Source organism: Terrapene carolina, unplaced genomic scaffold (genome assembly GCF_002925995.2).
Source record: "Terrapene carolina triunguis isolate 2854851 unplaced genomic scaffold, T_m_triunguis-2.0 Scaffold111, whole genome shotgun sequence".
Classification (NCBI taxonomy): Eukaryota; Metazoa; Chordata; order Testudines; family Emydidae; genus Terrapene; species Terrapene triunguis.
Window position 1 is genome coordinate 5,156,552 of NW_020664462.1, and position 12,701 is coordinate 5,169,252.

Consider the following 12,701-nt stretch of genomic DNA (forward strand, 5'->3'; position numbering starts at 1 on the left):
CAGAGTTATACATTTAAGTTCCCAGGCTTGCCTTCTCTGAAGGTGTTATGCAGGTAGGACAAGTATGGAAAGATCAGATATGGAGTGATCACTTTGTGAAAAATATCAGGGGGTAGCCATGTTAGTCTGGTCCACAAAAACAGCAAGGAGTCCGATGGCACCTAAGTCTAACACATTTATTTGGGCATAAGCTTTCGTGGGTAAAAAACCTCACTTGCATCTGAAGAAGTGAGGTTTTTTATCCACAAAAGCTTATGCCCAAATAAATCTGTTAGCATTTAAGGTGCCACCGGACTCCTTGTTATTTTTGTGAAAAGCGTTTGTCCACGAACGATCTGGTGTTTTTGTCGTTGATCATTTTTCTGCAAACAACATATTGAATAAATGGTAACCAAATAGCTAAGCATGTATTGGTCCTCTGTCTATTTTGCTGGGTACCTTTTTGGTGGTGGGCCACATCTTTAAGGCTGGTTAATGGCAAAATAATTCAACAGCACTGTTCACAGTGGCTAAGTCCCATGACTGTGTTGTTTCATTGTGTAGAAGGAGATCATTTTAAAGCTCTCCAGAGTGTGCATCGGGGACATTTCCCTTTGGCCAGGAGTATGATCTAACATATTTTATTGATTTGATATTGGATTGCTAATTATATTGTGACATGGCAGGCTGCCTTGCAGAGGCCAGCAAGCAATTATACTTCCAGTGATCTGACCCAGTGCGTACGCACTGATTTATTTAAACGCTCGGCAGACGTGACCTTCGCTTGTGTTTGGGTTTCTCCAGTGCTGTGTGGGCGGGGATGGCTTGGCTTATGCTAGTGGTGTCTGTAAATGAAAAGTGACATGAGCTGCAATTCATTCACATGGCAGCCACATCCTGAATGTTCATCTGGAAGGAGCATGTCCATGGTTGGAAAGGGGGGTTCACCTCTCAGATCCTGGTGGATCTGCCGGATGGCAGGACTATCCACCCCATGGCCCTGGACCAGCTCTGATGTTACCTCCTCCCCATCGTCTCCCCTTCCTAGGCAGCATGGCTCTAGTGTATTGTTGGCAGCTGCCCTGCTCTTATAGGAGGTCCCACAGGGTGGGGTGGGCCGGAGGGGAAAATGATGTAAAGGTGATGCAACCTCGTGGCAATGTGTATGTCACCTCTGGCTCTGTCTTTGTGCATCCTGTGACGTTACACTCCATATGATTTTATAAAAATATGCTAACGAGTGTGACTATAATGTAACTGGAATATGCTTCATGCAAAAGGTCTCTTGTAAGGTGTCATTACAAGGTTTATAATCTACTGAGTGTGGTCATCCTATTTGTATAAATGTATCATTCTTGTATCTGAAACTAGAAATATGAAATATAATTCTGAGGTCCTATTGTAATTATGTAAAGTGTGGGCCATTAATGGGGGTTTGGAATCTTGATGGCTCCCATCAACTAGGACAATTGGTTGTAAATGGCTCTGTTTACTTGCAAGCCTTCCTGTGAGTCAGGCCAGGATGAATGAAGGTTTGGGGTCTCACAGGACATGTGACCATGTCACCTGGTCCTGGAATCCATCTAAAACCTGGTGCTTTTCCATTTAGAAGGAGGGGTGGGGACCCAGAGAGACAAAAGATTCCCGCCTTGTGCCAAAGCTATATAGGGGGGTGGAACAGAACAAAAGAGGCTTCAGTCATGAGAAATCCCCTAGCTACCACCTGAGCTGGAACAAGGACTGTACCAGGGGAAAGGATTGGGCCCAGACTAGAAAGGAGTCTAGTCTGTGAAAGAAGCTTATTGGAACATCTCTGAGGGTGAGATTTATCTGTAATCAGTTTCTTAATGTATTAGGCTTAGACTTGCATGTTTTAGTTTTATTTTGCTTGGTAACTTACTTTGTTCTGTCTGTTATTACTTGGAACCACTTAAATCCTACTTGTTATACTTAATAAAATCCCTTTTGTTTATTAATTAACCCAGAGTAAGCAATTAATTCCTAGGGGAGCAAACAGCTGTGTGTCTCTCTCCATCAGTGTTCTAGAGGGCAGACAATTTATGAGTATACCCTGTATAAGCTTTATACAGAGTAAAACGGATTTATTTGGGGTTTGGATCCCATTGGGAGCTGGGTGTCTGGGTACTAGAGACAGGAGCACTGCTTAAGCTGTTTTCAGTTAAAGCCTGCAGCTTTGGGGGACGTGGCTCGGACCAGAGCCTGTGTTGCAGCAGGCCAGCGTGTCTGGCTCAACATGACAGGGTACTGAAGTCCCAAGCTGGCAGGGAAAACGGGCTCCGAGGTAGTCTCAGCACATCAGGTGGCAGTCCCAAGGGGGTCTCTGTGACCGAACCCATCACACATCGTTCCTCTCAAACAGCTCCTTAGGACTAGGAGTGGGTCCAGAGAAAAGAGGGAAGCAGATGCAGAGGTGACAATCCCACCCCTTTCTTGTAGAAAGGCCTCCCTCAGAAAGCAGTCTTCAGAAACCCCCTCTGCACCCTTGACACCCAGGGAGACAACCCCGACCACGTGAAGATCTGGACTTTGTGAGTTTTGCACTGGAAAATAGTTTGTGGATGTTTATTGGCATCAACCTTGTTGGCAAACCACCATTCATGCAAAACGGATGGAAAATACTGGGTGTAAGCAATTGTGGGGTCAAGGCGCCATCTGGTCAGAACCTGCCATTCATGTTAGCAAAGAGATCCCTGCGCCCACGGAGAGGAGTGCAAATAGATTACAACACCAAGCAGGGGTTTGGATCAGTGCATGACAGACCCACCCTGGCGATAGGTGTTGGCTCTGGTGATTGAGACTTGCTGTTGAAAATGACTCACTCGCTCCACCCTGGCTGTGAGGGAAGTGGGAGTGACTCTCCAGAGAGAAGATGGTGGGTTTGGGCTGAACAGTCTGGAGAGAGGAACCCTACGAGCAGCCAAGCCCGATGGGATGGCGCAAACTGGAATTTGTGCTGGATTGTTGCTAGTTTCTTTGTTAACATTCAAATGTCAGCCAACGCTGCTAAATACAGAAAACCTCCTTTGCAGGTGTTTGTCCTTACGTTTGCATTATACATGTATTTGTTATAATCCAAGGCTATAGTCACTTTGAATGGAGATGGCTAGCTTGTTTTGAGGCATTTTTGTTTTTTCAACAAAAAATCAAAACTTTCTGTGTTTTTCTCAAAAAAAAACCCCAAGTTGGTTAGTCGAATTGTTTAGCTGCTGCTGCTCCTGCGGCTTGAGGATTAATCTGTCTTTAGACTGCAGAGTGAGCCACAGGTACGAAGCCGATCATCCTCTGCTTACGCGACCGAAGTGCTGATGAGACCAGAATGCTATCAGCTGCTGGCCAGAATTTGGGCCCTGGAAGGTTGGGCCGGGACTTTCTGTGTGGGACAGGACCTGGCACAGTGGGAGCTTTGAAGTGGGACATGGGAGAATTGAAACAGCTCTTCAGGAAGTCACGTAGCTAGTGCTGATCTGGCTGGGGATTTGCTAGGTGAAGGGAAACAAAGTGTTTTGGCACATGCTCAGCCTCGTCATGTTTGTTTTAGGCAGAATTTGGAGAATAGGGGTGAAAAGGGCAAAAAGTTACTGCAGGGCTCCAAGAAAAAAATAGATGAGGGGAAAATATCAAGACAGCTAAGTACAAATAAACAAACTGGACACAGCCAGAATAGATCACAAGACCGATACTGTCCCCGCTGACTTGGATACAGTCAAATACCCTTGTACTAGACATGCTGAGATCTGTGGTTTAAAGGATCTTGTGTTATTGACACTGCCTTAGAACATGGACAGCTATTAGAATCATAGAATATCACGGTTGGAAGGAACCTCAGGAGGTCATCTAGTCCAACCCCCTGCTCAAAGCAGGACCAATCCCCAACTAAATCATCCCAGCCAGGGCTTTGTCAAGCCTGACCTTAAAAACCTCTAAGGAAGGAGATTCTACCACCTCCCTAGGTAACCCATTCCAGTGCTTCACCACCCTCCTAGTGAAAAAGTTTTTCCTAATATCCAACCTAAACCTCCCCCACTGCAACTTGAGACCATTACTCCTTGTTCTGTCATCTGGTACCACTGAGAACAGTCTAGATCCATCCTCTTTCGAACCCCCTTTCAGGTAGTTGAAAGCAGCTATCAAATCCCCCCTCATTCTTCTCTTCTGCAGACTAAACAATCCCAGTTCCCTCAGCTTCTCCTCATAAGTCTCGTGCTCCAGCCCCCTAATCATTTTTGTTGCCCTCTGCTGGACTCTTTCCAATTTTGCCACATCCTTCTTGTAGTGTGAGGCCCAAAACTGAACACAGTACTCCAGATGAGGCCTCACCATTGTCGAATAGAGGGGAATGATCACGTCCCTCCATCTGCTGGCAATGCCCCTACTTATACAGCCCAAAATGCTCTTAGCCTTCTTGGCAACAAGGACACATTGTTGACTCATATCCAGCTTCTCATCCACTGTAATTCCCAGGTCCTTTTCTGCAGAACTGCTGCCTAGACATTCAGTCCCTAGGCTGTAGCAGTGCATGGGATTCTCCCGTCCTAAGTGAAGGACTCTGTACTTGTCCGTGTTGAACCTCATCAGATTTCTTTTGGCCCAATCCTCTATTGCTGTGGCATGAGTCTGCCTGCTTGTTGAGTAGGACGTTATCCGAAGAGCACCCAACACTGGTGCTCCGTGATCTACTCTGAGCACCACCAAATGGGATGCCAGGTGTTGGCTTTAACCGATGAAGCCCTAAATTGTTTGGGACTTGGTTTACCTTGGAGCCTACTGCCATTGTCTACAGTTGCAATCAGTGGAGGTGTCTGAGCTAGAAATCCCTTGGTTTAAAAGGGCAGGATCTGTGGATAGGGGGTTCACGGCAAGGGGCCTCTCACCCCTGAAAGTTGCTTTGATCGTGAAGAGCCTGCATTGGTTAATCTGCTGCACATGCTGCAAAGCCTGGCGTTTGAAGCAGGTGTTGGGGACTGAGCTAGAAGTGCGAGCTAGAAGTCCCAATGGGCTTGTGGTTAAGACGGGCAAGTTCCGTTGTCGTCATGGGGCAGTCCAAGGGTTATTAACTGGCTTGTAAATATCACATTGAATGCTGGTTTAAACCATTCTAAGTGTATTTGTATTACGGTAGTGCCTAGATGCCCCAACTGAGACCAGGGCACCAGTGTGCTAGGTGCTGTACGTAACCTTAATAAGAAACAGCGTTGCTCCCAAGAACTTACAGTCTAAATAGACAAGACAAAGGGTGGGAGAAAGGAAGTATTCCCATTTTACAGATGGGGAATGGAAGAGCTACAAAGGGATCTCACAAAACTGGGTGACTGGGCAACAAAATGGCAAATGAAATTCAGTGTTGACAAATGCAAAGTAATGCACATTGGAAAACATAATCCCAACTATACAGGTAAAATGATGGGGTCTAAATTAGCTGTTACCACTCAAGAAAGAGATCTTGGAGTCATTGTGGATAGTTCTCCGAAAACATCCACTCATTGTGCACTGGCAGTCAAAAAAGCGAACAGAATGTTGGGAATCATTAAGAAGGGATAGATAATAAGGCCTCTATATAAATCCATGGTACGCCCACATCTTGAATACTGCGTGCAGATGCGGTCGCCCCATCTCAAAAAAGCTATATTGGAATTGGAAAAGGTTCAGAAAAGGGCAACAAAAATGATTGGGGTATAGTACAGCTTCCTTATGAGGAAAGATTAATAAGACTGGGACTCCCTGCTCGCCTCCCCTGGCCGCTGGGTCCTTGCAAAGCCCGCGGCTGCAGCCCCCGTGGCCGGGCTCGGGCACCTCCCTGTCTCCTCAGGAGCCCGGGTGGTTCTGTGCTCCTAACAATATGTTTTAACATAAGTGGCGCGGGGTGGCAGCGGAGCTCCACATAAAACATGGGGGTACTGCAGCACCCCTCACACCCAGGGCCGCTGACGGGGGGGCAAAAGGGGTAGCTGCCCCGGGGCCCGGCGATTTAAAAGCACCCGGAGCTCTGGGCCGCCGCTGCTGCTATCGCACTGAAGGGCTGGCTGGGGGAAGCTAGCCCCAGCCCCGCCCCTTCCAGGGACCCGGAGCCGCCCCCCCCCACCTTGCCCAGGGACCCGGCAATTCTGTCAGCAGCCCTGCCCGCACCCCTAGTTCCTGTGCCTATGGTCCCGGCTGCTGCCCCACGGCCCACACCCAGGTCTGGACCCACTCCTGGAGTGGACAGGGATCTGGCTTTCTGTTTCTTGGCTGTGTTCCCGGGGGGGCCCCCGAAAATGAAGCTGCGCACAGGGCCCCACTATCTCTAAATCCACCACTGATTCCCATTGATTGGAGTAAAATATTCCTAGATTATAAAACCGGCAGGGGTAAGCACCTGCATAACACAGTATGACATTCCCCAGGGTACAATCTGGACTGTGGAACAGCTGTGTCCTCTCAACTCTCCAACCTAGGGAGCCTTTTACACTGCATCGCTGTGAGAACAACCACACTTGGTCTGTTTACACACAGCCTGTAGCATGCAAAATCACTCCTACCTGAATTATATGACTGCTTCTAGCCACCCACTCCTGAATTATATTGCAGAGTGACACCAGCAAATTCCCAGTCCCAGACATAGCCCCAGAAGAGTACATCTTATACTGCCAGCTCTTTCGTACTGTGCAGTAAAAGCTCATAGAAAGTCCCTCGTTTCATTAATAGAAAATGATATGCACAAACCCTGTTATCTCAAATGGAAGTTCCAGACACTGGTTTAACTAAAACAAATTTATTAACTACAGAAAGATAGATTTGAAGTGATTACAAGTAATGAGGCATAAAAGTCAGAATTGGTTACAAAGAAGTAAAAGGTAAAACACAAACTAATAACTAACTTATCAAGCTAAGTGAACTTAAAGCAAAAAGGTTTTTCTCACCACAGGTTCACAGCAGTCTGGCTGGATATTTCAGCCAAGACCTCTCCCCCAGTTTGACGATACTCCTTTTATCTTTCAAATGTTGTTGATGCCATGAGTAGAGATGAGAGGAGAGAGGTGATTTGTATCCTCTGTTCCTCATTTTTATATCTTTCCCTCCTCTCTGATAATCATCTCCAGCTGGGGTTCAGGGGACAGCAAGTCTATCTGCCACGGTGTAACTTTCTCACTCACACCCTTCTTCCTGCTAAAGAATGGCTGTTTGTCCAATTGATTTTGTTGCCACCTGGCTGAGGCATCAGTTTGCTCTTTTCTCTGAGGAACTGGTTTGTGTCTGCTTTTCTAAACTTGGAGCATGTCTCAGTAATGTTATACAGTAGAATCTTATAACTTTACATACAATCTTGCCATACATGTTTTACCAGAGCAATAATGATCAGCAAATTATGAATTTTCAAAAGATACCTCACAAGGCCTACTTTGTATACAATGTATCATAGTCTTGTAAAAGTGGTGAACATAAAGGTACAGTCTGTCACACACTGCCCCCAGAATCTCACCCAGTAATCCCTATTCAAGCCCATAACTTCTGTGTGAGCTAGAATATGTCTTTTAAAAAAACATCTTGAGTTAAAGACTGAGTGACGGAGAATCCACCACACCACTAGTTAAATTGATTCAATGGTTAGTTACCCTCACTTAAAAACTTGCACCTTATTTCTAGTCTGGAGTTGTTTAGCCGCTCTCTTCTACTGAATGGAGTATGGGTTTGAGAATCTGACTCCTACCAAATTGGGGTAGAGCTGGGAGTGAAAACCAGTTGTCCTTCTCCTTTGTCTTAGCTCTACAATACGTATATTGTGTTTTTATAACATTCTCTGCAGGTCATTTGACAGAAGTGCAAGCAGGATATTCTTTTACTAGTGCCCACCCTTTGTCTTTTGTTATGGTGGCTTTGTAGTAGCTACCCATGATCACATGCCCATGAGGTGATTTCTCTGTCAGGAAGAAGTGAATGAAGCAAGGGGCAAAACCTTTGATTGAGAAATTTGTACTATTCTTGGCAGTTCTGCAGATGGAACAATGAGACCCTTGAGAGTGGAATCTGAAATGATGCCTCATAGTGCTTGGTGGGGAGAGCTGCCTGCCTGAACCCAAAGAATGATGAATTGTCTTTCTTTCTTTTTTTTTTGTTTTTAGTACTGAAGTCACCAACAGCAGTGATTTTTTTCAAAGCTTTCCGGCTATGCAGTGAAGATCTGCAGCTAAGAAGCAGCGATTTTTTTCCTCTCCGTGAAAGGTAGGGAACTCCTAATAATTCTGTTAATAATATACAGCTCCATGTGTATCTCAGGTAGGAATAAAATATGATTTTCACAGCAAGGGGGCACTTCACACTTTAACCTTTGCCTTTGCGAGATCCCAAGGTATTGACCCTTGTGATATCGACAAGATTGGGAAGCGTGAAACTCGGCTTTCCTTCTGTTTTCCCTTATGCCAACTTTCAAAGTCCATATAATGTCTTATGTTAAACATGAGCTTAAGCTGTAGAATTGAGACTCCAGTCTGTATTTTCAATGCCTCCAAATTTGGATCTGAGGTATTGGTTCAGCCCATTAAAAAGATGAGGGTGGGTGGGAACTTGATCCAGATCTGAAATAGAACTTGGGTAAGATTTTCAAAAGTGCCTGAGTAACGTAGCAGCCTAACTCCCCGTGAAACTCAAAGCTTTAAAAAATTTTAACTAAAGTCTATTTGCAAAATTGGGATCTGGATCCAAATTTGGCTTTCAAACACGACAAGCAATTTTCTATGGAAAAAGATCCTGGGAATGGCTCCCCTCCCCTGTATTGGGTGCTAAGGCTGCTAAAAGGGTGTCATAAGGAGGAGGGAGAAAACTTGTTCACCTTAGCCTCTAAGGATAGAACAAGAAGCAATGGGCTTAAACTGCAGCAAAGGAGGTTTAGGTTGGACATTAGGAAGAAGTTCCTAACTGTCAGGGTGGTTAAACACTGGAATAAACTGCCTAGGGAGGTTGTGGAATCTCCATCTCTGGAGATATTTAAGAGTAGGTTAGATAAATGTCTATCAGGGATGGTCTAGACAGTATTTGGTCCTGCCATGAGGGCAGGGGACTGGACTCGATGACCTCTCGAGGTCCCTTCCAGTCCTAGAATCTATGAATCTATAGTCAGTCCGGTTTCCATTTTCTTTCTCCCATGCATCAGCTGGGACGAGAAACAAAAACAGGAAAGCTGGATTGCAAAACCACAGGGACAGGTACCTGAAGCTATTGTTAACTCCTCTTGTTCAGTTGACTAGGCTTCATACCAACGGTGCCATTTATAAACGAAAGGCATTTTGAAAATTTAAACGCTTGTGAAAATGCCCTTTTGAAACTTGGAGGTTTCAGTAACTTTTTGTTGAAGTTGAGTTGCAGAGCACAAAGAAACTGTGTGTCTGTGAGAGAGAGAGAGACTCACCTGTTGTGTCACATCTTTAGGACAGTAAGTTCACCAGGGCCTGGAATGTAAATGTACCTGTACTTCCCATACCACAATGGGGTCCTGGCCTGGTTGGGACACTAGAGATATGTTTACAGCCTCCCAGCCCGGGTAGACAGACCGGCACTAGCTTCACTCGTGCTGATGCACTAAACGTAGCGGTGTGGCCGTTGCGGCACTAGCCACCCGGGTCCAAGCCCGATTGACCCCTAGGTCTGTGCTTGGCTGGCTAGTCTGAGCCACCACCTGTGCTGTAACATTCCCACTGCTATTTTTAGCACACTCGAGCCGAGCTAGCGTGATCTGTCTCCCTGGGCTGGGAAGCTCACTGCCAGTAGCAGTGTAGACATACCCTAGGTACTACTGTGATATCAATATGGCATTGCCAATCCCAATCAGGAATCATGAATCAGCCCCCCCCCCCGCCAAAATCATGGCATTGGTTTAAAAATCACTTGGGCTGTTTAATCATCTATTTTGGGTAGTTTGTGTTTACCTTGAGGTTTCTGAGCCTTCAGGGTGCACTTGGTTTGCATTTATAAGCTTTTCCTCACAGTCATGAGGGCTAGAAATTTACCGTTTTTAAAAACATGCATGCTGAGAATCTCATCTAACCACATGACTCCAGGAGCTGAGGCTTTAAGAGAAACATTCATTCTCATGAGACCAGCAATAAAACCACGAGGTGGCAAAACTGTATAGATGGTGATAAACACAAGGTTACGGCATATTGGTTATATCAGTTGTTCATTCTGCACTTGTTGTAATGTCAATGTGCAGAATAATTCTCCCAGCCTAGGGTTTTTTAAAAAAAAAAAGAGAATTTCAGGTGCTCAATCAATGACTCAATGGCTTTTTGGAAATCTATTTAAAGTTCCTATTTGGCCCCCATTACTGTCATATCTGAGCATCTCACAGTTTTTAATGTGTTCATCCGCAGCATAGTGTGGTACGGCAGTGCTGTTATCCCAGTTTTACAAATGGGAAACTGAGGCACGGCGAGGCTAAGTGACTTGCCCATGTGGTCACACAGGAAACTAGTGACAGAACAGAAGTTGAACCGAGGTGTCCCAAGATTAGTTCCCTAATCACTGGACCATCCTTCTTCTCCCAGACAAAAACCCATTCTCTTTTCCTCTCCTCCCTCCCCCAGTTCTCCCTGGACCAAACATGGCTGCATAAGCTGTGGCTGCAAAAGGGAAAAAGCAGGCATTGTCTGTGCAGACAAAAGTGTGACCTAGCTGCCTCTGTGTGTCATTAGTTACTAGGCACCCACAATGAGTGTGCACCCTATTTTGGGCACTTCAGCGTTTGCTGGCCCCGAACTGGTCTGTGTAGTGCAATGGTGGATTTGCATGTGTGGGATATGTTTCTGGGTGATTGTATTCCTTTGGTCTTAGCTTGTCTTGCAGCGCTGTGAAAATAAAACGAAAGGTCTCTTATATGAGTGTTCATGGCTTGGTTAGGAAAACCCGGCATTTGGATGCACAAAATGAGGTGTGCGTGCATATTTTTGCAGGTAGAACCTAGTCAATGGGCCAGAACCTATGGTTCTGTTAGTGCAGGGGTAGGCAACCTATGGCACGCGTGCCGAAGGCGGCACGCAAGCTGATTTTCGGTGACACTCACACTGCCTGGGTCCTAGCCACCAGTCCAGGGGACTCTGCATTTTAATTTAATTTTAAATGAAGCTTTTAAAACATTTTAAAAACCTTATTTACTTTACATACAACCATAGTTTAGTTATATATTATAGACTTATAGAAAGAGACCTTCTAAAAATGTTAAAATGTATTACCGGCACGCGAAACCTTAAATTAGAGTGAATAAATGAAGACTCGGCACAGCACTTCTGAAAGGTTGCCGACCCCTGGTGGGTAATGCTGCCTGATTGGGCCCAGTGTTTCTAAGGGGAAAGAAGGTGAAATTGGAGCTCTAGACTTAGCAAATATAAATAGATGCATAACTTAACCTCCTTACTGGTGGTTCCTGCCTGAATCTCTTTGCAGTGATGGAATGTAGGCGGGTTCTTTAAAGAGCTGTCGCACCAGTGAAAGGCGATGTACTGGTGAGGTAGAGCAAGCAGTGCATTTTGGGAATGCATTTCACTTTGGACTCCCATGCCTAGGAGATTATGAAGCACTGATGCAGATAGGTCCATTTGTGTTCCTGGTGAGCCTGATTCTCCACTGCCTTTCCCCCCGTGGAACCGTTTCCCGCTGGGCAAAGTGGTGGTAAAATGCTACCATGCTATTTGGCCGGTGTTTTACATCTACTGCATGGTGACTTAGCGGAGTGTAAATGACTATATCAGGAGGTGCAGAATGAGGCTCACATATGCAGTATTGGCAACTCTCATGTTGTTTGGTATTTTTTCATAAAACCCCAGTTTTAGGAATCATGTGACCATGATTTCAGCTTTCATGAAAAAAAATATAGTTTCTAAACTTCCTGGTTGCAGAGAAAAAGCATGAAAACATGACCCGCGAAAGCCTCGAAAACCAAGTCAAATAAAGAGACCCCAACTGTTTTAAAATTTATTTTAAATAACCTCATGAATTTTAAAATGATTTCATGATTTCTGAGAGTCCGATCCATGATTTTGGAGCTCTTGGGGTGGGCAATTGCATACGTTGAAACACATTACGTATGTTTTCTCAAGCACAGATACAGCAAAGAACTTAGTTTTAATACATATCTTGGTGTGTTTTTAGGCTGATTTTTCTCTTTCACCAGTACAACTCTATTGACTCCAATGGAGTACATTTTGATTTGCATCAATGTAAAAGGAGAACTGGGCCCATTTAGTAATAACTTTAAAAATAACATAGGGCCATACCCTTAGACCAGGCCTGCACAACTCGTAAAGCGGCGAGGGCCATATTACTCCAAAGAAAACAGCTGAGGGCCGAAACCCCCCGGCCCCACCGAAACTCATCCCCAGCGCCGCCCGGCCCTACGGAAACACCCCCCCCCCAAGTAAAAAGCCTCGCCGCCACTGCCCGCCCGCGTGGCTCGTCATCCCCCCCTGAAATAAGGGGAGGGGAAAAGGGGGACAGTTTGAAGGGATTTTCTGGGGCTATGAACTAAGGGGAGGGGAAAGGGGAGCAGTGTGAAGGGATTGGATGTGACTGTCCAACACACAAACACAGGGGCCGCAGGGAGCCCGGGGGGGAGGCAGTGTGATGGGGGCCGGGGAAGGAGAAGGCCCCTTGACCAGGGAAGGGAGCAGCCGTCGGGGCAGGGCAGGTGCAACACACACACACACACACACACACACACACACACACACACACACACA